Source organism: Triticum aestivum, chromosome 7A, assembly GCF_018294505.1.
Source record: "Triticum aestivum cultivar Chinese Spring chromosome 7A, IWGSC CS RefSeq v2.1, whole genome shotgun sequence".
Classification (NCBI taxonomy): Eukaryota; Viridiplantae; Streptophyta; class Magnoliopsida; order Poales; family Poaceae; genus Triticum; species Triticum aestivum.
The window spans coordinates 738,391,383-738,416,141 of record NC_057812.1 but is presented as its reverse complement, the minus strand read 5'-3'; the positions used below and the strand labels follow the sequence as shown (position 1 = coordinate 738,416,141).

Here is a 24,759-nt window from a genome sequence, read left to right as displayed (position 1 = left end):
GGAGTGCCAAGGGGGCCGCAGGCGCCGGGGGCGCCGAGGGGGCCGAGGGGGGCGCGGGCTCCGAGGGGGCCGGGGGCGCCAGTGCCGCGGCTCGAGGAGGCGCCGCATGCGAGGGGCACGCCTCAAAGCCATGGGCGGGCCAAGAGAGGCGCGCGAGCGCCCTGGGTGAGGCGTCGAGGAGCCCACGTCACCGGTGGTGGTAGTAACAGCCGGGGGTACCTGGTGAAATGAAAACACATGCTCGTCAAAGTAAACGTGTCGGGAAGTGAACACACGGTGGGAGACGGGATCGTAGCACCGATATCCTTGGAGTTGGAGGGGTAGCCGATAAAGATGCAAGCGACAGAACGAGGTGCAAGTTTGTGAGGAGTGAAATCGGCAATGCTAGGATAGCAAAGGCACCTAAAAATACGCAAGCCATCATAAGATGGGGGCGTACCGAAGAGAAGATGGTGAGGTGCATAGTTCCACCGTGGGCAGCATGGGCGAAGGTTAAGGAGAAGAGAAGCAGTAGCGAGTGCGTCCGGCCAGAAACGAGGCGGCACGTTAGCATGAAACAGGAGCGTGCGAACGCAGTCGTTCAGGGTGCGAAGGACGCGTTCGGCTCGACCGTTCTGCTGGGAAGTATACGGGCATGTGAGATAAAAAAAACTATGCCGTGATGCGATAGAAAAGTGTGGAAAGCAAGGTTGTCGAACTCTTTTCTATTGTCAGTCTGAAGAGCAAGGATGGGGCGCCCAAACTGCATGCTGACATAGGAGTAAAAAGCCGTCAAAGTGGAGAGTGCATCCGACTTTCTGCGTAAAGGAAAAGTCCACACATAATGAGAATAATCATCAAGAATAACTAGATAGTATAAATAGCCTGAATTACTAGGAACCGGAGAGGTCCACAATCGCTATGAATCAACTAAAAAGGAAAAGAAGCGATGGTGGTGGAGTTATTAAACGGGAGGCGAACATGTTTGCTGACACGACAGGCATGACAGGTGTGATCCTCTATCTTATGTCAACTGAAACTGAAACTCCTAAGAATATGACGAAGTGTGACGGGGTTGGAATGACCCAAACGAGCGTGCCAGAGATCGACGTCGGCGGAGAGAGCAACCGGTGTGGTGATGGAGGTGGACGGCGAATGCACCGGATAGAGCTCGTCGAAACTGTCACATCGGTGAAGTATCATCCTAATTCGAGCGTCCTTGACACAAAACTCAAGCTCGTCAAATTCAACAGTAACATGATTTTCACGAGTTAAACGACAAACGGAAACAAGGTTCTTAATAAGATGAGGTGACACAAATATATTAGACAAAGTAATAGGCATGGAATTGGAAAGAAAAAAAGTGTACCCGACATGTGTGATAGGGAGTGTGAAACCGTCGCCGACAATGATGCGGTGGTCGGTGGTGACGGGAGTGAAGGAGGCAAGATTACCAAGATGAGCAAACCTGTGAGTCGTAGCCCCGGTGTCCATGTACCAATCATCACCTTCGGTAGAGTTGTTCGGCGTAGGAGTGGTATGCAGTGTGGGAAGGAGCACCGGGTCCCAGGGCGCCGGCGGCAGGGCCGGCGAGGGGGGCGGAGACGCCATGGGGAGGCCGTAGCCACCGCTCAGCAGCGGCGGTGGGTACTCTCCAGAAGGTATGGGAAGTAGGCCTGGCTGCGACTGTGATGCCGGATAGGCTGGATGGCCTGCCGGAAAAACCTACTAGCCCGCTGACAGATGCAAAGCCCTGTACACGGACGCATCGAACGCCCCGTGCAACAGCAAGAGGTCGACGGACAGGGTCAACGCCGGCGGCAGGGCGACGACGGACTAGCCGGAGAGTGCCAGCAATGGGGCGGCGACGTACGCCAGCAGGGGCAGCGGAAGCTGAGCCGTGCGACAAGTCGGAACGCCACCCAAGCCTGATTGCTGATGGAGATACGGGGCAGCATCCTGGTGATGCGTATAAGGAGCGGCGCCGTAGAAGCCTGCAGACGGGACTTCATACGGAAATGGAACAGCACCCGGATGACTGATGGATGGAGTGGCGCCGTACGGTGTAGACAGGGCGGCGGCGCTGTAGAAGCCCACTGGCGGCTGAGCGGCGGAGTCGCCGAAGACCGGCGACGGTGACACGACGGAGACCGAAGCAATGGCAGCCATGAAGACGCCGTCCAGGGAAAGCAGCGGCGGAGAAGCCAAAAAACGGAGCGGCGGCGGCTAGCGAATAGCATGCGCGCGGCTACGGGCGATACGCGGCGGTAGCAGCGATCTGGCGATGCGTGGCGGCTGGGCGGACGAGGCGTGCAGCAGCGGTGGCTTGCGATGCGATGCGGACGGGCAGGCACCAGCGATGCAAGCGGGCGGCAGCAGCGATGCGGGCACGCAGCGTAGCGGCTCTGCGGCTCGATCAAGACAATCGCCGGCTACACACAAACGTGCTCGTACGTACGTCCAGAATCCATTAAGGTGCCTGTTTGCTTGTCTAGATAACTTGCACTACGTGTTTTGGCAGGCACGCGGGAGGATGAATGGATAGCGGCTGGCTCGGGGCGCGGGCGGCTGCGGGCATGGAGGGCGCGCGAGCGACGGTGGCGGCAGCGGCGAAAGCGAAAAAGAAAACCTAGGAAATTGATACCATGTATGTTGTGAGAACTGTACGATGTATTGCTTTCGAGCATAGACTAAAGGTGAGCCACGGATCTCAAATATATAAGAAATTAGGAGGCAGGCCCAATACACAATATACACATAACACATATACTCAAACACTGTCCATCTTGCTCTATAACAACTACTGCTTCTACCGATCTATTGTTAGTCTGTCACCGACATATTCAAAAAAATATATTCATGGGTGCTTCTGCGAGGTGGGCGAGCATGCTATTTTGTGGAGTACCAAAACGAGTTAGCGCTGTTCATTCACGAGTTGAATGCATTTATGTTTATCTATTCCAAAATCTGGCACCGAAGCGAGCAACTTTTCCAAGTTGATAAATAACTAGGCACCTGCCACGGTTCATCTAATAAACTGCCCTGCCGTAAACCCCTTCGTGTATCAGTTGCTTCTTGGTTACTGACTAGCTAGTTATACATGTTTGTGCATAGGCAATGGCAGGCATCGCTGATGGGCATGGCGAAGGTGAAGCATTGGACGATAAATAAGATGCTTTTGTCCTAATGAGGATACACATCGCTGGTTGATGTGCCATGGTAACTGAAAAGACCAGTGGACCTGGAGTTTTTTTATGCTCTTTGTGGGTATTTATCTAAGCTGGTTTACTATTTCAGACTGGTTTTGCTTGATGATTTTTTTCTTCTTCTCATGAAATGGAAGCATTAACTAGCCCTTGCTGTGATTCATAAGGCGTTCGCCCTATTTTTCCAGGTTGCTTGATGGTAGTGACTGTATACACCTATTCCAATAGCTAGATTCAGAAACTATATATATATATATATATATATATATATATATATATATATATATATATATATATATATATATGCTTTGGCACTAAACATGAATAATATTGTTGGTCACTCGGCGTTGCTGGAAGGATTAATTACTGCCATATGATCGAGTCCCGTTCAATGCTTATGAAGATCGGGTGGTCGTTTTATTTATTTATCAGAGTGATGTTTTAACTTTGTTGGAAGTCAAAGTGTGACTTGATGATGTACTACTTATAATTGAGGAGGGAAAAGGCCCTTGAAACAGCTCCGACGAAGAAGATGATTCCGACATTGGACTATATCTCTGAATGCAACGCTACTTTACACCGATTTATTTTCATGACATCTATAGTTCGCTAGCTATATGAAAGAAATTCTGCTATACGTGGTAAAATGGTCAAAAAAGTAAAGAGAAAAAAACAAAAAGCTGGGGGCATTCTGAGAATTGAACTTGGGACCTCTCGCACCCTAAGCAAGAATCATACCACTAGACCAAATGCCCTTTATCCAATTATCAGAGGCTGGTCATTTTTAGACCAGCCTGGGATAAGAATTCTGCTAAGCCCCAAAAAGTTTATCATTGATGCGCCTGAGTCGACCGGTCAATGATAATGCTCATCACCGATGCGTGGTTAGTGGCCCATCAATGATGAGGGGTAAAAGTGCTTCCAAATCTATAGTAGTTAGATGTTGTCACGGCTCGGTATTTAGAAGTGCTCATATGCAAAGCACTAGCATGTGTGTGTTCAAAGAGGTGAGTGCCGTGTGTGTTGTTTGATATGTCGCAGTTTTACTATCAAAGTAATTCAACCTTTTGCATTTGTTTTCTATGTTCTTTTGTGGCGCACAAAGCATGGCAACTTATCTTGTTTTGTTTATCTCATCTTAGTCAACCACAACTAATCAAACATGGCAACCTTTTGATAGATGAATGGATACTTTCCTTTTCATGTATTTTCTGGCCTCATTTTTTGGTTAGCCAGTTGGTCGAATACTTTGAAAATCATAGTAGTATGAGAGTTAGTGCAATAGGATTTGAGCCTATTTATTTTTTATTTTTCCTCCAAGCTTTCTTTGTTCCTTCCAGCGATGAGGTTTTTGCGTTGGTATTTTTATTTGTTTCGTACAAAATTAGTGTCTATATGGGCTTGACCGATAGGAGCAACACTTGTGTTCGGTCCATTCATTTGCATGGCTTGATGGGCTAAGAAGGTTATCATTGTGTCGCGTGTGAAGCGTTCCAGCGCGAGCAGACACATCACGGGGAAACCATTAGCACGCGTATGATATGTCTCGCTCCCGTCATATGGGGGAACGGTAATGTGCTATCGCGTCCAAGTTAGTAAGTTTAAATTGACGGCAAATTTACAGATGGGAGATCTTCTAGATATTCGATCGTGTTCACAAGTACTAAATAAGGCAATCTTCTTCGTACCTGTCACAATAAACTCTTACCAAATCACGGTGATCCCTCCATTATAAATCCACCCCTCCTCCCTCGTCGAAACCAGCAACTTTCTTTTCCTTCACTGGTTTTATCCTCTTGCCAGCAATGGCTCGCAACGTGACCCTCCAATACATCCCCCACGACTTGAACCGGCGCAATAGATTCAAGAAGCACCTCAAGGGCCTGATGAAGAAGGCGGACGAACTAGCCATCATGTGCGATGCTAAGACCTGCATACTGGTGTACGGCAAGGGCAAGGCGGCGCCGGAGGTGTTCCCTTCCCAGGTCGAGGCGGTGGATATCCTGAATCAATTCAAAAGCATGCCGAAAATGGGGCAGTGCAAGGAGGTGATGAACCAGGAGGGCTTCATCACCAAGTGCATTGACAAGCTCCGGGACCAGGTCAACAAGACCCGCCACTAGTGCGAGGACGGCGAGATCAGGTACCTCCTTCACAAAACCATGCATGGCGACCACTCATGCCATGTTGGCCTCAACATCGAGGAGCTCACCAGAGTTGGCTACAAGGTGGACATGCTTCTCAAGAGCATCAGTGAACACATGTCAAAAATCTATTCCCAGGCACCGCCGCTAGCTCCATGTGTCGCCACCGGTGTCGGTGTCAAAACCGGTGGATCTCGGGTAGGGGGTCCCGAACTGTGCGTCTAAGGTCGATGATAATGGGAGACAGGGGACACGATGTTTACCCAGGTTCGGGCCCTCTCTATGGAGGTAATACCCTACTTCCTGCTTGATTGATCTTGATGGATATTAGTATTACAAGAGTTGATCTACCACGAGATCGTAATGGCTAAACCCTAGAAGTCTAGCCTGTATGACTATAGTAATGAGTATCTGTCTTTCCGGACTAAGTCCTCCGGTTTATATAGACACCGGGAGGATCTCGGGTTACACAAGGTCGGTTAAAAAGAAAGGAATCTACCTATTCGGTCGCCAAGTTTGCCTTCCACGCCAAGGAGAGTGCCATCTGGACATGGGTGCAGTCTTCGGTCCTCGTATCTTCACAGCCTATTAGTCCGGCCCATGGATAGCAGGCCGGACGCCCGAGGACCCCTTAATCCAGGACTCCCATAGTAGCCCCTGAACCTGGCTTCAATGACGAGGAGTCTGGCGCGCAGATTTGTCTTCGGCATTGCAAGGCGGGTTCCCCTTTCCGAACTCCAGGATAGTCTTCGGACGCGTCGACATGTCCAGACCTGTAACACATACACGACACACAACCGCACAGAGAATATAATTTTACACGAGCCCAATCTATTGACAACTTTTTGCAACATGACATCATATCTGTCCGGTCGTAATTTCAAACAGTTTTTCGTCTGCCGCTCCACATCTCGAGACACGGTTGCCATTGGCACGTCTTGTCAAAGCAGAGATCGTGTCCCCTTATTGCAGGATCCTCGTCAATACGGGCGCGGGCAACCCAACCGTGCCGTTTACACAGCCCTTGGGAATAGGCGAGTTTTAAGGCGAGTGGGGAGGCGTTTAAAATTCGCGGCCTTTTTAAAGGGGTAAGGATCCGTGTTCATTCACCCACGCCTTCTCCTTCCTTTGCCCCTCCATTCTTGAGCTTTAGCGCCCAAGCTCTAGCTTTCCTCGCCTGAGAAAGCACTCCAACCATGTCCGGATCCGGAGCTGGGGGCAAGTGGATGGCCTCCTCCATTAAGAAGAGAGATATCAAGGAGCTCCGAGAGGCCGGATACCTGGCCAAGGAGATCGTTCACCGACTCCCGGCCAAGGGACAAGTCGTCCCTACCCCCGAGCCTCATGTGAGGGTGGTGTTCCTCGCGCATTTCGTCCACGGGCTGGGATTCCCTCTCCACCCGTTTGTCCGCGGACTGATGTTTTACTACGGGCTGGACTTCGATGATGTAGCCTCCAACTTCATCCTCAACATCTCGGCATTTATAGTCGTATGCGAGGCCTTTCTCCGCATCCCGCCTCACTTCAGCCTATGGCTGAAGACTTTCAACGTGAAGCCGAAGGTGGTGAGCGGCCAACAAGCAGAGTGCGGAGGTGCCATGGTGGGCAAGATGCCCAATATCACCTGGCTCGAAGGCTCCTTCATGGAGATGGTGAAAGGATGGCAATTGGGGTGATTCTACATCACCGAGTCGCGCAATACCAACTGGGCGGTGGCCCCCGAATTTCGATCCAGAGTTCCGATGCGGCTCACCTCCTGGCAAGAGAAGGGCATGTCCTGGGGATCTTCGAATGAGCTGACTGGGCTCCAGACGTGCGTCCAGAACATGATAACCAAGAAGATCAAACTTGTCAATGTGATCCAGGTTATGCTCATCCGCCAGATGCTTCCGTGCCAACGCCGGACCTGCTATTTGTGGGAGTTCGATCCGGCCAAGCACCAGACGCTGCTAGAGCTCTTCGGCACGACGCACGAAGACATTTGGAAAGTGCTCTTCAAGGCTGGCGAGACACCACCGCCTATGACCGTGGATCGTGGGCTTAGCTTAAAGCGCCAAGCTAATTGGTAAGCTTTTTCATGTTTTCAAGGTATAACTTTTACTGGCATATTTTGAGGAAGCAGTCTAAGCCTTCCTATCAATTTCTTTTAGGCCTAGACCGACATAACGGGGCGGATTAATTGTCCCGCTCTGCTACCCGAAGATGAGGAGACTCCACTCCTGACAAAGATGTTGTTTCCGACGCCTTATGATGTGCCGGAGAAGAAGGCCAATAGTACGGCCAAAGGGACCGGGAGTGGCCTTCGCCCAAAGGGTGCTTCGGACATGTCGTCCGAAGACGAGACTGACTCTTCGGCCACCGAAGACGACAGCGAGGAGGAGGAAGAAGGCGGCTCCCCCCTGAGGGGGAAGGAAGAAAGGGGGGCTTCCACGAATCTGGAGGCGAAGGCGCCCAAGAGGGGGAAGGGCTCCCTTGCGGATAACTCCACATGGGATGTCGATGCCCGTTTCAAAATGCGGTCAAAACGGCGGGCTTGACCGTTCCTAGCTAGTGGTTGAATCTTGGAAAACTTTTGGTGCTTCTCTGATTAAATAGATACTTATGTACCTAGAAATTATTTTTTAAAAAAATAAATAGCAAACTATGAGGCAGCTGCAGTTCAAATTTGACCCGCTTCCAACTGAATCGGCGGAAATTTGTCTTTTTCACGAGAGGTGGATCAAAACTTTTTAAACCCAACCATTTTGTCAATTGTGCATTAAATATGTCCTAGTATTTTAGAAAATTGATTTGGTCCAATTTTGCAACAATTATTTGGTAGTTCCTTCACAAAAAAACCTCCTTTCGGGCACTCGAAAAATGGAAAATGGTTTTTTGGTCCAACGAAAATGAAAACTACCTTACGCAACATTGTTTGCCATTCCAATATGCACCCTTGTGCACAATATGAGATCATTTGAACAAACTATGCCATGAATGCGGCCATAAGATTGATCATTTGGCTTGAAAAGCCATGAATCTTCACACTTGATAGCTCATTTCTGAGAACATTTTTTTAAAATAATTACTGTATTACAATTTATTATTTTTCCTGGAAACTTGTTCACATATAATGACACAATGCGAAGGTTTTCCAATTTTTTGATTTTTTTTGAATTTTTTATGCCCGTTTCAAAATGCGGTCAAAACGGCGGGCTTGACCGTTCCTAGCTAGTGGTTGAATATTGGAATTTTTTTGGTGTTTCTCTGATTAAGTAGATACTTATGTACCTAGAAATGATTTTTGGAAAAAATAAATAGCAAACTATGAGGCAGCTGCAGTTCAAATTTGACCCGCTTCCAACTGAATCGTCAGAAATTTGTCTTTTTCACCAGAGGTGGATCAAAACTTTTGACACCCAACCATTTTGTCAATTGTGCATTAAATATGTCCTAGTATTTTATAAAATTTATTTGGTCCAATTTTGCAACAATTATTTGGTAGGTCCTTCACAATAAAACCTCATTTCAGGCACTCGAAAAATGGAAAATGATTTTTTCGTCCAAAGAAAATGAAAACTTTCTTAGGCAACATTGTTTGCCATTCCAATATGGACCCTTGTGCACAATATGATATCATTTGTACAAACTATGCCATGAATGTGGCCATAAGATTGGTCATTTGGCTTGAAAGCCATTGATCTCCACACATGATAGCTCGTTTCTGAGAACACTTTTTTAAAATAATTACCGTATTACAAGTTTGTTATTTTTCCTGGGAACTTGGCCACATATGATGACACAATGCGAAGGTTTCCCAATTTTTTGATTTTTTTAATTTTTATGCCCGTTTCAAAATGCGGTCAAAACGGCGGGAATGACCGTTCCTAGCTAGTGGTTGAATCTTGGAATTTTTTTGGTGTTTCTCTGATTAAATATGTCGTTATGTACCTATAAATGATTTTTGAAAAAAATAAATAGCAAACTATGAGGCAGCTGCAGTTCAAATTTGACACGCTTCCAGCTGAATCGGCGGAAATTTGTCTTTTTCACGAGAGGTGGATTAAAACTTTTTACACCCAACCATTTGGTCAATTGTGCATTAAATATGGCCTAGTATTTTAGAAAAATGATTTGGTCCAATTTTGCAACAATTATTTGGGAGGTCCTTCACAAAAAAACCTCCTTTCGGGCACTCGAAAAATGGAAAATGATTTTTTCGTCCAAAAGAAATGAAAACTTCCTTAGGAAACATTGTTTTCCATTCTACTATGCACCCTTGTGCACAATATGAGAACATTGTTTTTTGAATTTCTTTCAAAATGTTGTCAAAACGGCGGGTATGACTACGTGTCTTCGGTCACCACGAAGGTGACGACGACGAACTCCGCGCTCGCGACCACCACCTTGATGCCCTGCTCTTCTACGTGCCGAGGTCCTTGCTGGCGGCTTTGCCGGATAAAAATCCAGAGCTTCTTTATTCAGTATTGCCGCCTCCGCCCCTGAAGTCGAGACATCGGATGATCCAAAAACCTAAGCTACTAGGACCCTAAAACCTAAGCTACTAGGACCCTAAAACCTAAAGCTAAAATAATCCACACGCGCGGGATCCGACGACCCTCCTCACCGCCGACGACCAAGAAGTCACCGGCAGAGGGGAACCGCCGAAAGACGGTGCAAAAAGAGTCAGTTCTCTTAGCCAAAGAGATGTGCACTTTATTTTCAGCCGGTTACGACCTACTTAAATGGTCATGGACGTCGCGCACATGTACTCTGTTTTGATTGGTTCAGAGGCATGTCACGCGGATTATGGATCGAGCACCGTCCGATCCACCCGGATCCAACGGCAGCGCTCCCTCGTCACGTTTCTCACGCCACCTAGCCCAACAACCCACAGGCCACAGCCTGCACTCCTCCCCCGCAAACCCTAGCGCTCCCCGATCCCTCCCACCTCCCCTCCCCTCGCCGCCACCCACCCCTCCCCTCGCTCTCCTCCCTCCCCTCCCCTCCGGCAAGATCCAGCGCGCTCCAAGATCCCCATGCTCTGCTCCTCCCTCCCCTCCGGCAAGATCCAGCGCGCGGCCTCCCTCTCCTCGATCCAGATCGAGGCACCCCGCCGCCCCGCCTTCGTCTCCCTCCGTCTCCCACCCGATGGAGGCCGCGGTGGGGGAAGCGAGGGGTCTCGGCTTCCCCTCCCATCGCCGCACCACTCGTCCGCTAGCTCCCCACGCAGGCGGATTCGGATGGAGGCGGCCGTCGCCGGGCACGACGACTCCACCCGCCAGGTCGTCGCCGGGCACGCTCCAACAACCTCTTCCGCTTCAAGACGGACCGCTCCTCCGCACCCTTCTCCCCCTTCGCCGAGAAGCTGGACTGCACCGGCGGCGCCGGCTCCCCCACCCCCAAGAAGGCGCCCCGCAAGGTCCCCAAGACGCCCCACAAGGTTCGATCCGCCCGCCCGCCCATTCCCGCAAACACCTCGCGCGCACCGAATTCTCTGATCTCCGATCTACTACTAACTGGTGTGTGGTCGTCGCTGGCGTGCAGGTGCTGGACGCGCCGTCCCTGCAGGACGACTTCTACCTGAACCTCGTCGACTGGTCCTCGCAGAACATGCTCACCGTCGGCCTCAGCACCTGTGTCTACCTCTGGTCCGCATCCAGCTGCAAGGTGCATTTCTTTCTTTCTTTCTTGCATCTTCTTGTTGCATCCATGGATCACGCTCAGGTCAGATTGCTAATGGCACCATTGTCCAGGTTACCAAGCTGTGCGATCTGGGGCCGAGGGACAGGGTCTGCGCCGTGCACTGGACGCGCGAGGGCTCCTACCTCGCTGTCGGCACCAGCCTTGGAGACGTCCAGGTTTAATCTTCAACCGATGCACATTGCAACAAAATCTCACAATGTAGTCCATATTCGTCAAAGGATTCTGAACTGTTTGGTTCACGACTTATCAAAATTGATATCACTGATGCACATTGGAAGAAAATTTCACAGCACACAAGATTAGAGAACTGAAAGCTGTTAGTGTGTGATTGTTAAAAGATAAGTACCAATGTTTAAGGGGTGTAGTCCACTAATAACTTTCACATACTATCGTGTGCGACGCGTCGAAATAAGAACCATAAATGAGGTATTGATCTGCTGCATTAAACACTGGTGTACACGCAGTAATAAGTTTCCCATACTACCTTTTGCAGGTCAGAGTATGACACGATTCGCACTAGTGTAAAAGCAGCTGTTGTTCATCTGGGAGCAGCACTTGTAAAGGTTAGTAACTAGTCGTGGATTCTTAGCACCATGATTGACATGCCCAAACAATCCACCATTCATTGGTCTGCCATTGCTTGAGAAACTTTTTAGTTGTTTGATCAATGTGCTCTTGCCAACTACTTGACTTATACAATTAATATGTTCTTTGGAGTGACCACTCAACTAGTCTTTTTACTTTATCTAAAATCCATGTACCAGTTTTGAGAGCAAACTGGTTGCTGAGGGTTGTATGCCATTCAGCAGGATTTTTTTTGTCTTCGAAATTCCATGAGTTATTAAAAGGTTGTAAATGGCATCTCAATTTTTCATGGTTTGTACTAGTTATCTTCCCTGTTATGCAGTTCTGTTTGTCCAAAAATCACAGTACAAGTTGAAGCTTGTCATCCTGATATTGTCAGCTTAGCCTGTTTGTTATTCTTGTCACGGATGCAATACTTCGATTTATTTCCAGCTGCAATTTAACCTTATATTGACTACCATTGATCTATTGGACATGTTTGGGGTTTCAGGCTGGGCTTTTGACTTTTGACCTACTGTCATTCTTGTCCAAAATTTCACTACATTCCCATCATGTTAACTCGGTGCATCTCTCCTATCCATGGAATATCCTTAGTTACAAGTCAGTTTTATTTCCTTCAAGTATATTTCTAGTAGTACATCACAACACAGAGCTGTTTGTTTGTTTGTTTTACTGTATCACATACACCTCTAAGATCATTGATGTGAGATTTTCACTGTTTGTTAATACTAGTAGATCACAATACAGAGCTGTTTGTTTGTTTTACTGTATGGAAGGCTGATTTGATTTGATTCACATTTGACATCTCTGTCTGCACTTCCAGACTATTTTCGACTTGAGTATGTCGGCTTCAGAGTTTCTGCAGAACTCTGAAGTAGATATTGTCCATCTTGTGTGCCAACAACATATTTCATATAGCTGCCTGGATTTCACAACATGGGCTTTCTTTTGAAATTTCTTTGACTATGTAGTGTAGATAAATAAATACTCTTAGCAGACTGGATTTGAGGCATTCTAGTTTATTTGGTAGACGAAATTCAGTTTAGATTCTGAATTTGTTGAATATGTGACAATTCCTTCATTCTCAAGTGCAATAGATCCTTTGTGGTAGTAAGAATTCATATTATTGTGATGTTTACTCCTGTTTAAGTTTTCCATTCTCATTGTTCTGACCGGTTACCATTTTGGTTTGCAGAAAGGTACCAAGAGGGTGCATTTCGTCATGTACTTGATCAGGGAGGTCGCTGGGTTTGCTCTGTATGAGAAGCGTATCACTGAGCTTCTCCATCTCCCTCTCATCTTCCTTTGCTCGCTATTGCTACTCCGAATTATACATGTTGGCAAAAAGATGTCCCTGTTTCGTCAGTACTATGCACTGCTATATTTATGTGGTTGTCTTGTGTGCATCTTATTTTGAAACCAAGTGAGACACCTCCATCCCCTACATCTTGACGATCCCTCTACTAGTGTACATTTGAGTTGCTCTCACTACCTCCTGCCCCAAGATTCGTAATTGCCTTTGTTGGCTGCTCATTTAATTAATTAAAACTGCATGTGTTCGTGTAAGTATGGCTGTGAGAACGAGATCAATGGTGCCTTCCACCAAACAGATTGAACTTTTAATACATGCTACGCATGCTTGCGTACCTAAACATTCTGTACATTTGTTGTTGTTATTGTTGATCATGCAGTCTAAAAAACACACTGTCTTTTCTTTTCGTGTGTAACAGCCAAGATGATCTACTTTACACTTACAATTCGTGTTGACTAAATCCGAGCAAGTCTCCTGCAGTTCCACCATAAGTAACACTCTGCAGGTGCAGCTCAAATCTTGCTCTATTTCTTTTTTGTGTTGGCTCGATCAGGTTTCTCCCAAATCTAGTCGATCGGATATCATCATGCTATCTTGTTCCTTTCAGTATGTGCCCACGTATATTTAAGCTGCACCTGATTATATATAGGCATAGCACGGGCTCGGGCTTTTAAGCATGCCACATCTCGTTCTGTTTATGTAGCCACCATGTTACATGTTCTGTACTTACAGTTCCTGGCGATGTATTCGAGCCTGTGAACACATATATTTACACGTACCCCTGTTTATATCAAGGCCTCCCTGGTAGGTTATCTACCGAGTGGCAAACAGTTAGATCTCACACTAATGAAATGAATTAGTTCTTTTTATATGCTGCATTCAGATTCGTCATGTGATTATTAGTTATTTTTAACCAATGCTAGACCTAGCATACACTACAATCTCTTGTTCTGTCACTAGCATACACTACACTCTTAGATAAAAGGGGGGCATATCATTTGCTTTATATAACAGTGCTGGGGCATATCATTTGTTGTGTTGATATGAACTTAACAGTATTACATTGTAGTGTTTTCTGCATGTTGTCGTATCACTAGTTACATGCTGCCTTCACATTTGAACCTATTACTTGTTTTTTTATTATCCTTGATTATTATCAATTGTTGTATTGTAGACTTAAAATTGCGGTGGTTCCTCTTTTACAGAAGCTCAAGTGTGAAGTGTGAAGTCTAGAAGTGTGAAGCCGTGAAGTCCTACTGAGTGAACAGCAGTATACTGTAGCATATCTGTGTTGTAAAGATTGTAATAGACTTATTTAGTGGTATATTTGATGAATTTATGTGTTCTTTGTTCTTTTTGAAATATTGATTATGTATGTGATTTGAAAACTTGTGAAATGGAAACTGAACAATGGGGCCACTTACGAAAATAATCTGTCTAATTTGTACATTTCTGACATGTGGGACCTATTTGATAGATGAAATTGACAAGTGGGACCCATCTGACTAGTGGGACCAGTTTGAATATATAATGGCTGAAACTGGAAAATAAATATACTATAAAAGGCCACGGCCCAGAAAATAAAAAGGCCAAATTGTTGGGCCAGGCCCATGTACCTAGCGAAAGTTAACAGAAAAATATATATTAAAAAGGCTGAATTAATGGGCTCGGCCCATCTAAAGCACCGAAATGGACCGGGCCGATTCTAATTTTTAACCTTTTCAATTGGTCGCAATTTTGCCATGTCAGATTGCCACGTCGGATCCGACATGGCATGGGGAGAGAGCTAGCGACCAAAACAGAAGGTCATAGGATAAACGACCTTTTGTTAAAGGTCGCTATAGTCAGTTTACGACGCCCAGCTTTTGACCTTATGTTTTTTGTCACAAAAAGGTCATAAATGGAAATTTGTCACCATTCAGTGACCAATAGTGGTGATCATAAGTTGACATATTTCTTGTAGTGCTCTCGCGCCGTTCACTCGCGGGCCGCGACCCCCTCCCGCTGCTGGGCGCCTTGCCACGCACGCCAGGGCCGCCGCTGCCCTGAGCCTCACGCTGCTTCCCCGCGCCATGTTCTGCCCACCGCCCCACGCCGGCGCAGTCGTGCCGCTGCCTCCCGCCGTTGGCCTCGCTCGAGCCAGCGCCCGGGTTCGCCCCTGTCGGGCGCCCACACGCCCGTTACCGGTAGCGCCAGCACCCGTTTGGCCTATGGCCCTATGCCATGTGGGGCCCTGCCCTAGGAACGTTTCGAAAAAAATTTAAGATTAAAAGAAAATAATAAAAATATTAATTAGTTAATTAAATTAATTAACTTAACTAATTCTAGTTAATTTAACTAATTAGGATTAATTAATCTAATGACTAATTAACCTAATTAACTACTGTTAATTAACTAACAGAGTATTACAAGTGGGACCCACGCGTAAGTTTGACTAAGTCAACAGGACTGTTGACTGCTGACTGGACCTGCTGACTGTGCTGTTGACCCAGTTAATGGCCCCATCTGTCAATTTGACTTAGTCAATCCCTGTTGACTGCTGATGTCATTAATCCAATTTTGAATTAAACTAAAGGATTAATTAAATTCCAGAAATTAGTAAATTTTTAGAAAATCATATCTTTTAATCCGTAACTCGGATTAAATTATTTTCAACATGAAAGTTGCTCAGAACGACAAGACGAATCCGGATACGCAGCCCGTTCGTCCACCACACATCCCTAACATACCGAACTCGCAACTTTCCCACTCCGGCCCTCTGCCCGAAAACGCGAAACACTGGGGATACTTTCCCGGTTCTTTCCCCCCTTCACCGGTATCACCTCATACCGCGTTAGGGCACGCCTAGCATCACGCTTTGCTTTTTCATGCATCGCTATGCATCTGTTTGCTTAATATTTATTGTTTCTTCCCCCTCTTCTCTCGTTAGACAACGAGACCGACGCCGCTGCTACCCAGTACGACTACGGAGTTGACGACCCTTCTCTCTTGCCAGAGCAACCAGGCAAGCCCCTCCCTTGATCACCAGATATCGCCTACTCTTCACTATACTGCTTGCATTACAGTAGTGTAGCATGTTACTGCTTTCCGTTAATCCTATCTTGATGCATAGCCTGTCATTGTTGCTACAACTGTTGATACCTTACCTGCAATCCTAAATTCTTAGTATAGGATGCTAGATTATCATCAGTGGCCCTACACTCTTGTTCGTCTACCATGCTATACTATTGGGTTGTGATCACTTCAGGAGGTGATCACGGGCATATACTATATACTTTACACTGTTACATTACCGGTGATACTGTTTGGAGATGGGGGCTGAAGGGGCAGGTGGTTCCACCCAGGTAGTGGTGGGCCTGGGTTCCCGACGGCCCCAGGCTGTTACTTTGAGGCGGAGCGATAGGGCAGGTTGAGACCACCTAGGAGAGAGGTGGGCCTGGCCCTGGTCGGCGTTCGCAGTTATTTCAAGATAACACATTTAACCAGATCTTGGTATTTGATCTGAGTCTGGCCATTGACCTATACGCACTAACCAGCTACGCGGGGACAGTTATGGGCACTCGACGTCGTGGTATCAGCCAAAGTCTTCGTGACGTCAGCGACTGAGCGGCGCGCGCCGGATTGGAACGTAAGCCTGCTCTTGTATTAAGGGGGCTAGTTCTGCTTCCGGCCGCCCTCGCAACATGTAGGTGTGCAATGGGCGATGGGCCCAGACCCCTGCGCCATAGGATTTACACCGGCATGCTCACCTCTCTGATGTGCCTAGGTAGGGTTGCGACGTGTTGATCTTCCAAGGCCGGGCATGACCCAGAAAAGTGTGTCCGGCCAAATGGGATCGAGCGTGTTGGGTTTTGTGGTGCACCCCTGCAGGGAAGTTAATCTGCTGTTGCTTTGGATGAGTACTCACGGTTGCTTTGCTCCCCCTTTTCCCCCTTTCTATACTCGATTGCTATGACTAGGCGTTGGAGCCCAGGAGCCAGACGCCACCGTTGACGACTACTACTACTACTAGTCGGGAGGTGCCTACTACTACGTGCAGCTCGCTGACGACGACCAGGAGAAGTTTAGGAGGATCCCAGGCAGGAGGCCTGAGCCTCTTTCGATCTGTATCCCAGTTTGTGTTAGCCTTCTTAAGGCAAACTTGTTTAACTTATGTCTGTACTCAGATATTGTTGCTTCCGCTGACTCATCTATGATCGAGCTCTGGTATTCGAGCCCTCGAGGCCCCTTGCTTGTAATATGATGCTTGTATGACTTATTTTATTTGTAGAGTTGTGTTGTGATATCTTCCCGTGAGTCCTTGATCTTGATCGTACACGTTTGCGTGTATGATTAGTGTACGATTGAATCAGGGGCGTCACAAGTTGGTATCAGAGCCAACTGCCTGTAGGAATCCCCCTTCCACACTCCTTGGCGGAAGTTGAGTCTAGTCGTTACAAAACTTTTACTAACATGGTTGTGCGCCTTACAGGCCCACGTCGCCATTGGGTGGTATTAGGATCTTTTACCCCTTGTCTATACTCTGGGACTCTGATCTCTCTTCTATTTGGGTTAAATGAATTTTGCTAAATGTAACATTAGGATCTCGTTATCACTTTCACCCGGAGAGCCCCTTATTACTGATGATCGTCTGCTGCACGTGAAGACCCTGAAGATACTCTCCGCTGTTAACCCGAGAACTTGTGTTCATCGCGTTTGCAATTCCCCTTCCACCGTCAACCCTTATGGATAACTACTTGCAGTTGTTATTCTTACATTCATCCCCGGTTGGTCTTGTTATTACAAGATACACGTCATTGTTTCGATAATCCTTTGAGCTTACTGCCTTGCTGTTCTTTGTCATCTGAATACCCCTATGGATAATTCTCGCACTTATCGAGTATCCGCTCATTCCCCCGTTGTTCATGTGTTTCACAATGATCTTCGAAATACTACTCGATCCTCCAAAAATCCTTAGTAGCTTATTGCTCTGCAATACTTGTCTGCTTGCATTATGGATGCTTTCCATATGTCTGGCAATATCCGTTAGTATCCTTAGACACCGTCATTTTGATCCTATTGATTCAACATGAGTGTGAATGCACGCAATCATCAGTTGATCCTTTTAAGTTGTCTTTCTGACTCAGACGTCATTTTTGAACATGATCTTGTTCTCAACCAATCTGTTTGCCATCAATTGTACCCTTAGGTCTATTGAACTTATCCACCCTTGATCAGAGCGTCTGCTTTTGATCCTTCTATTTGGAAATCATAATTCCTTTGATATCTAAGCATCGAATCATTCAGGTGTCCTATAATCTGATGCCCTTGCATCCTTTCTTCAACTGGCTGTGTGCCGATGCTCACATCAGCTCCGCTATGGACCGTCAGATCCTTTATTGGATTATTATTCGACAGTGTCCTCCTTATTCAATAACCTTGTGATCCTTTCCTCGGATACATAATGCTTTTGGTAAATTGTATCCTCTGTTTTCTCAACCATGCTCTGTTTTCGAGCTGGTGGTAATTACGATTGAAGCTTGTGGTATATGTTTCCACGATACCCTGACGGGTTGAACCTATGCCTTTCTTAATATGTGTGAACCCGAAAGTTTTCACGGGTCATACTCCTCTGGTAATTCACTAGGTAGGTTTTGACACTGAAATCATTTTTATCTAGAGCAGTGAATGAAAGGTTATGCATTGAAGAAGTGGGAGTCGACCTTGAACTTTGTGTTCATGCCCATGGGCACGATGTAGATCTTATCATTAAAGCTTCTCTTAAATTAATTTTTCCCTTGGTATAAGTTCTTATATCCCGGGATCCGAACTTTTTGCAATCGTGGTTTCGACCATATGTTCTTCTTTGACCCCATTTCACAGGCAAGTTTAAGCACTTGTCTTCTGTGGATCAATACACCAGTCCAACCTTTACTTTGATCTTCCATCGAGTAATACACCATGGTACCTCGATAATATCAAGTACTACATAACCTCTTATGAGTTCCTCATCAAGTACTACATTCTCACTGATTCCAATTTTATACGGGCTCTGAGTTATTAAACACTCAAAGACCGATAACTGAACCGAGTCCACCCTACGGTTCAACAACTATTATAAATTTTCTTTGCTTACGAGTTTGTACCCGATCACGTCCTTCCTACCCTATTTGGCTATATCCTTACTGTGATGATTTTAACTGTGCTACCTAGACCTTATTCCCGAAGCACAACTTTCGACGATGAGCTAAGCTTACATCGATCTTCCTCATCATACCATTTTGCCTTAAACAACGAGCTTGGTTTTGAGTTTGTGTCATACCCTTGGGTTCAATAACCTTCCGCTTCATCATTCCTTTGGCTGGATGTCATCGCCGACCGATTACATCTTCATGAAATCTCTCAACAATTATGTTGTGATCATCATCGGCATTCTGAGCTCTTCCGGGATGTCAATTGAGTTCATTATGAGAAATACCATCCTTGCCCTCGATGATCTGTGTTATCATCGACCACTTTATTTACTTCCCTCCAACACAAACTTATTCGTGTTTTGTGCTATACTTTGAGATCCTTGCTATCCAGCAATTCTTCTTCTTTACCTTGGAGTATTACTATCTTATATGTCAATAAGGTCGTGAGAATTGCTCCACCTCTTAAGAATTATTGGTATAGTGATATACTTCTCCCCATCACCATTCTTTCTTGGTTCCCGTGTTGATTCTAGCCGGGATACCAACAGGTGAATGGTGCTGCTTGGATTCTACACTTCTAGCAACCATATTGCTTTGAAGTTAATGGTCGACATTTTATTCTTAGACCTTTGGTTATACAATCACCATTCTTACATCGGTCATGCTACCTAAGCCCATATTACGGGTGCACCTTTCAACCAATGTTTAATTGGGTATGTTTTCCTCGAGCATACCTCGTTATATCATTTGATCTGACAAATGTTATCTCCTTGTTCACATAATTGTGGAAATCCATCTTTTGGAAATCTCGATGGATTGTCGCTAAATTCATCAGCTGCCTCCTCACCCTCTCCTTGTTTTAATGATGAACCCTTGTTTTGGAACTCGCTTCCATAGTCCTTTTCCCAAGAATCTTACAATGACATCTCGTCAATTTGTGTTGCGCCTTCTCTTTTTAGGGATCCCATGTCTGAGTTATCTTGATACCAATCAGATCTGAATCTCGGTCAGATATGATGGTTGGAACTTATTTTCAAGAGTTATAACATTGATCCTCATATGACCCGGTAAGGTGATGTCATGCACACCTGACCGGAGGACCAAGTGTTATAGTTTCCTTTTTAACAAGGTTCACCATTTTTCCATGAGGAAATTGAATGCCTTGTTTAATAAGTTTATCCCGATGGATCCTTTGTGCATCCAAATTCTGAACCTTACTTGATGACCATGTCAATGATATCTCGAAGCATGTCTGTGGTACTCTGATCATCGATAAGAACATTTTAAGCACCATGCTAAATCTCCTTTATCAATTATTCAAACACCGTTGATTGGGTAATGTCATGAACTTCCTCTCTCGTTACCCAAATGGTTTTCTATGTTATATCCTGTCATGGATATCATGCTCTGCTTGTCCTTGTGAAGGATATACCCCTGAAAAATGTGTTTAAACACCTTTTCCTCTCCATCGTTCTGTTTAATCTGATGATCACCTTTTTCTTTCCATTGTTATGTCTAACCTTTCTGGTGATCTATATGATCTAAGCAGCAATATCCTCCTGCTTATGTAAACACCTCGGTGTACAACTCTATTAGTAAGACCCTGTTACTATTGTTGATGACATTCCGGTAACCACCGATGGACGAGAACTTTGCCTATTGGTCCACCTCGTCCTAACGAGCAGGAAAGTGGTTCTCTTCGTCCCTCGCCCTTGGTACCGAGGTTGTTGCCGACATAACTAACAGGCTATCCTCTGACATGCCTTGCTTACATGATCGTGCAAGACGTCATCGCCCTTCCTACTTTTAACCCACCTGGTGGGCCCATAACCCACAGTTCCACAGGATCGAAACCTGACTCTCCTATACATCCCTGCTTCAAAGTTATCCCTTATGCTTGGCTTCATAGGTAATTCGCGAGCCACCTTCCTACTGCTCTATTCTGGTATCAGACGCAATGCTTACTCTCGCCGTTCTGAACCCCTTTCTCACTCTGGTTCTGCCTTTGAGCAGCAATCTATCCGCTTGGACCCTCTCATTGTACCTTCGTATCGTACTCTCGATGTATTTTATATGTTCAACTCGAGAGAGAATCTTATGCTCATTCATGATTAACCCCAGATTGATTCCCTCGTAAGCATGTTGTCGTAGCCGAGCTGCCCCTTACCTATTCGTAAGTACGTTGGAATTCCCGAAGAAAAGGATGATGACTTCCTCATGATGACCTGAAGCAGAGGAATGAAGGCATCAATGTAATGGATCGACCTCTCCGAGAAGAGCAACCATGACCGAGAAGACTCGATAGAATTTCGTAGCCACATCTTTCCCTTACTCCCCTCTTAAATCTCGGGACGAGATTTCTTGTAGTGGAGGAGAATTGTGACGCCCGGGTAATTAAGCTATAGTAAACCCTTGCTAATCATGCCAGGTCATCATAATTAAACTTTTGATCAACCTCACTTGTTTCAAACTGAGATCAAATTCAAATTCAAATAACAAGTCAAATTATAATTTCATAAAGCAATGAATTAAAAATGTTCAAAAGGTTGTAAGTATTCCCTAATCAATTAACAAACATCAAGCAACATTATTGAGAATGTTGATAGGCCTCTACGATATTTAAAACAGGAGCAAACAACATTTAAATTAACCATTTAAAAATAAGCAAATATTTATCCTTTTCAAAATGTTTTGAAACTTTGCGTGCAGCTCCCTTATATGACCCAATATTTATGTGGCAAGTTTGGTATTCAACAAAATTTATTTGATAGCTGGGACTAAATAGAAAACAGAAAATTAAATAAATGAAAAAGAAAATACCAAACAGAAAACAAATAAAAAAAGGGAGAGCTCCCCCCCACTAGGCTCCGGCCCAGCAGGCCACAGCCCCACTGGGCCAACCCCCGGCCCAACCGGCCAACCCACCCCACTCCTTATCCCCTCACCCCTATAACCCACTCCACCGACACCCACTCCCCCCCCCACGGAAATATCTCCCCTCCCTCCCGATTGGATCAGGAGGAGGTTGCCGCAACGCCCCGACCCCGTCGCCCGGATCGCCGTCGCTCGGACCCCCCCTCACCGGCCTGCATCCGCTTCGCCCGGTCATCCCCGTCACCCCCCCCATGACCCCCGCTACCATTGCCCTACCACCTTAGTGAGCGGCCGCCTTCTCCCTCCCCCCTTCCTCTGCAGCATGCCGCCCCTGTCGCCGCACGCCGGCTGCTCCTATAGCCGTGCCCGCGCACCGCGTCCGCCTGCATGCACTGCTCGCCGTCCTCACCCGTAGCCTCGCCCCGCGCTCACCACGCCGACGACCGCGCCCCGGTGCCCCTGAACGCGCCCATGGCCATGCCCCCGCGCCCCTCTCTGCCGCGGCCACAGCCGCGGCCCCGCTCGCCCACGTCCCGCGCGTGCCCGCGCCGTCCCACGCGCTCGCCCGCGCGCTCCGGCCACCGCTGCTCTCCCTCCGCCCCTGCTGCTGCTGGCTTGCTTGCTCCGTCGCCTGCTTGTCGGCCACGCCGAGCTCTCGCACCGTTCGCTCGCGGGCCGCGCACCCCCTCCCACTGCTCGATGCCTTGCTGCGCATGCCTGGGCCGCCGCTGCCCTGAGCCTCACTCTGCTTCCTCGCGCCCTGTTCTACCCACCGCCCCACGCCGGTGCAGTCGTGCCGCGGCCGCCCGCCGTTGGCCTCGCTCGAGCCAGCGCCCGGGTTCGCCCCTGTCGGGCGACCACACGCCCGTTAACGGTAGCGCCAGCACCCGTTTGGCCTATGGCCCTATGACATGTGGGGCCCTGCCCCAGGAACGTTTCAAAAAAAATTAAGATTAAAAAGAAAATAATAAAAATATTAATTAGTTAATTAAATTAATTAACTTAACTAATTCTGGTTAATTAAACTAATTAGGATTAATTAACCTAATGACTAATTAACCTAATTAACTACTGTTAATTAACTAACAGAGTATTACAAGTGGGACCCACACATAAGCTTGGCTAAGTCAACAGGACTGTTGACTGCTGACTGGACCTGCTGACTATGCTGTTGACCCAGTTAATGGCCCCATCTGTCAGTTTGACTTAGTCAATCCCTGTTGACTGCCGATGTCAACATGACATCATGCTGATGTCATTAATCCAATTTCGAATTAAATTAAAGGATTAATTAAATTCCAGAAATTAGTAAATCTTTAGAAAATCATATCTTTTAATCCGTAACTCGGATTAAATTATTTTCAACATGAAAGTTGCTCAGAACGACGAGACGAATCCGGATACGCAGCCCGTTCGTCCTCCACACATCCCTAACATACCGAACTTGCAACTTTCCCCCCTCCGGCTCCTCTGCCCGAAAATGCGAAACACCAGGGATACTTTCCCGGTTGTTTCCCCCGTTCACCGGTATCACCTCATACCGCGTTAGGGCACGCCTAGCATCACGCTTTGCTTTGTCATGCATCGCTATGCATCTGTTTGCTTAATATTTATTGTTTCTTCCCCCTCTTCTCTCGCTAGACACCGAGACCGACGCCGCTGCTACCCAGTACGACTACGGAGTTGACGACCCCTCTCTCTTGCCGGAGCAACCAGGCAAGCCCCTCCCTTGATCACAGATATCGCCTACTCTTCTCTATACTGCTTGCATTAGAGTAGTATAGCATGTTACTGCTTTCCGTTAATCTTATCCTGATGCATAGCCTGTCATTGTTGCTACAACTGTTGATACCTTACCTGCAATCCTAAATTCTTAGTATAGGATGCTAGATTATCATCAGTGGCCCTACACTCTTGTCCGTCTGCCATGCTATACTATTGGGCTGTGATCACTTCGGGAGGTGATCACGGGCATATACTATATACTTTACACTATTTACATTACCGTTGATACTGTTTGGAGATGGGGGCTGAAGGGGCAGGTGGTTCCACCCAGGTAGTGGTGGGCCTGGGTTCCCGACGGCCCCAGGCTGTTACTTTGAGGCGGAGCGACAGGGCAGGTTGAGACCACCTAGGAGAGAGGTGGGCCTGGCCCTGGTCGGCGTTCGCGGTTATTTCAAGATAACACATTTAACGAGATCTTGGTATTTGATCTGAGTCTGGCCATTGACCTATACGCACTAACCAGCTACGCGGGGACAGTTATGGGCACTCGACGTCGTGGTATCAGCCGAAGCCTTCGTGACACCAGCGACTGAGCGGCGCGCGCTGGATTGGAACGTAAGCTTGCTCTTGTATTAAGGTGGCTAGTTCTGCTTCCGGCCGCCCTCGCAACGTGCAGGTGTGCAATGGGTGATGGGCCCAGACCCCTGCGCCATTGGATTTAGACCGGCGTGCTGACCTCTCTGATGTGCCTAGGTAGGGTTGCGACGTGTTGATCTTCCGAGGCCGGACATGACCCAGAAAAGTGTGTCCGGCCAAATGGGATCGAGCGTGTTGGGTTATGTGGTGCACCCCTGCAGGGAAGTTAATCTATTCGAATAGCCGTGATCTTCGGTAACAGGACGACTTGGAGTTGTACCTTGACCTTATGACAACTAGAACCAGATACTTAATAAAACACACCCTTCCAAGTGCCAGATACAACCGGTGGTCGCTCTCTCACAGGGCGACGAGGGGAGGATCATCGGTTAGGGTTATGCTATGCGATGCTACTTGGTGAACTTACCATCTACTCTCTT

General features: G+C 47.0%; 1 pseudogene; it reads left to right on the top strand.

Moving 5' to 3' along the window:
- The first annotated feature begins 4,990 nt into the window (after positions 1–4,990).
- LOC123153956 (uncharacterized) lies at positions 4,991–13,807 on the top strand (annotated as a pseudogene).
- Positions 13,808–24,759: the final 10,952 nt, after the last annotated feature.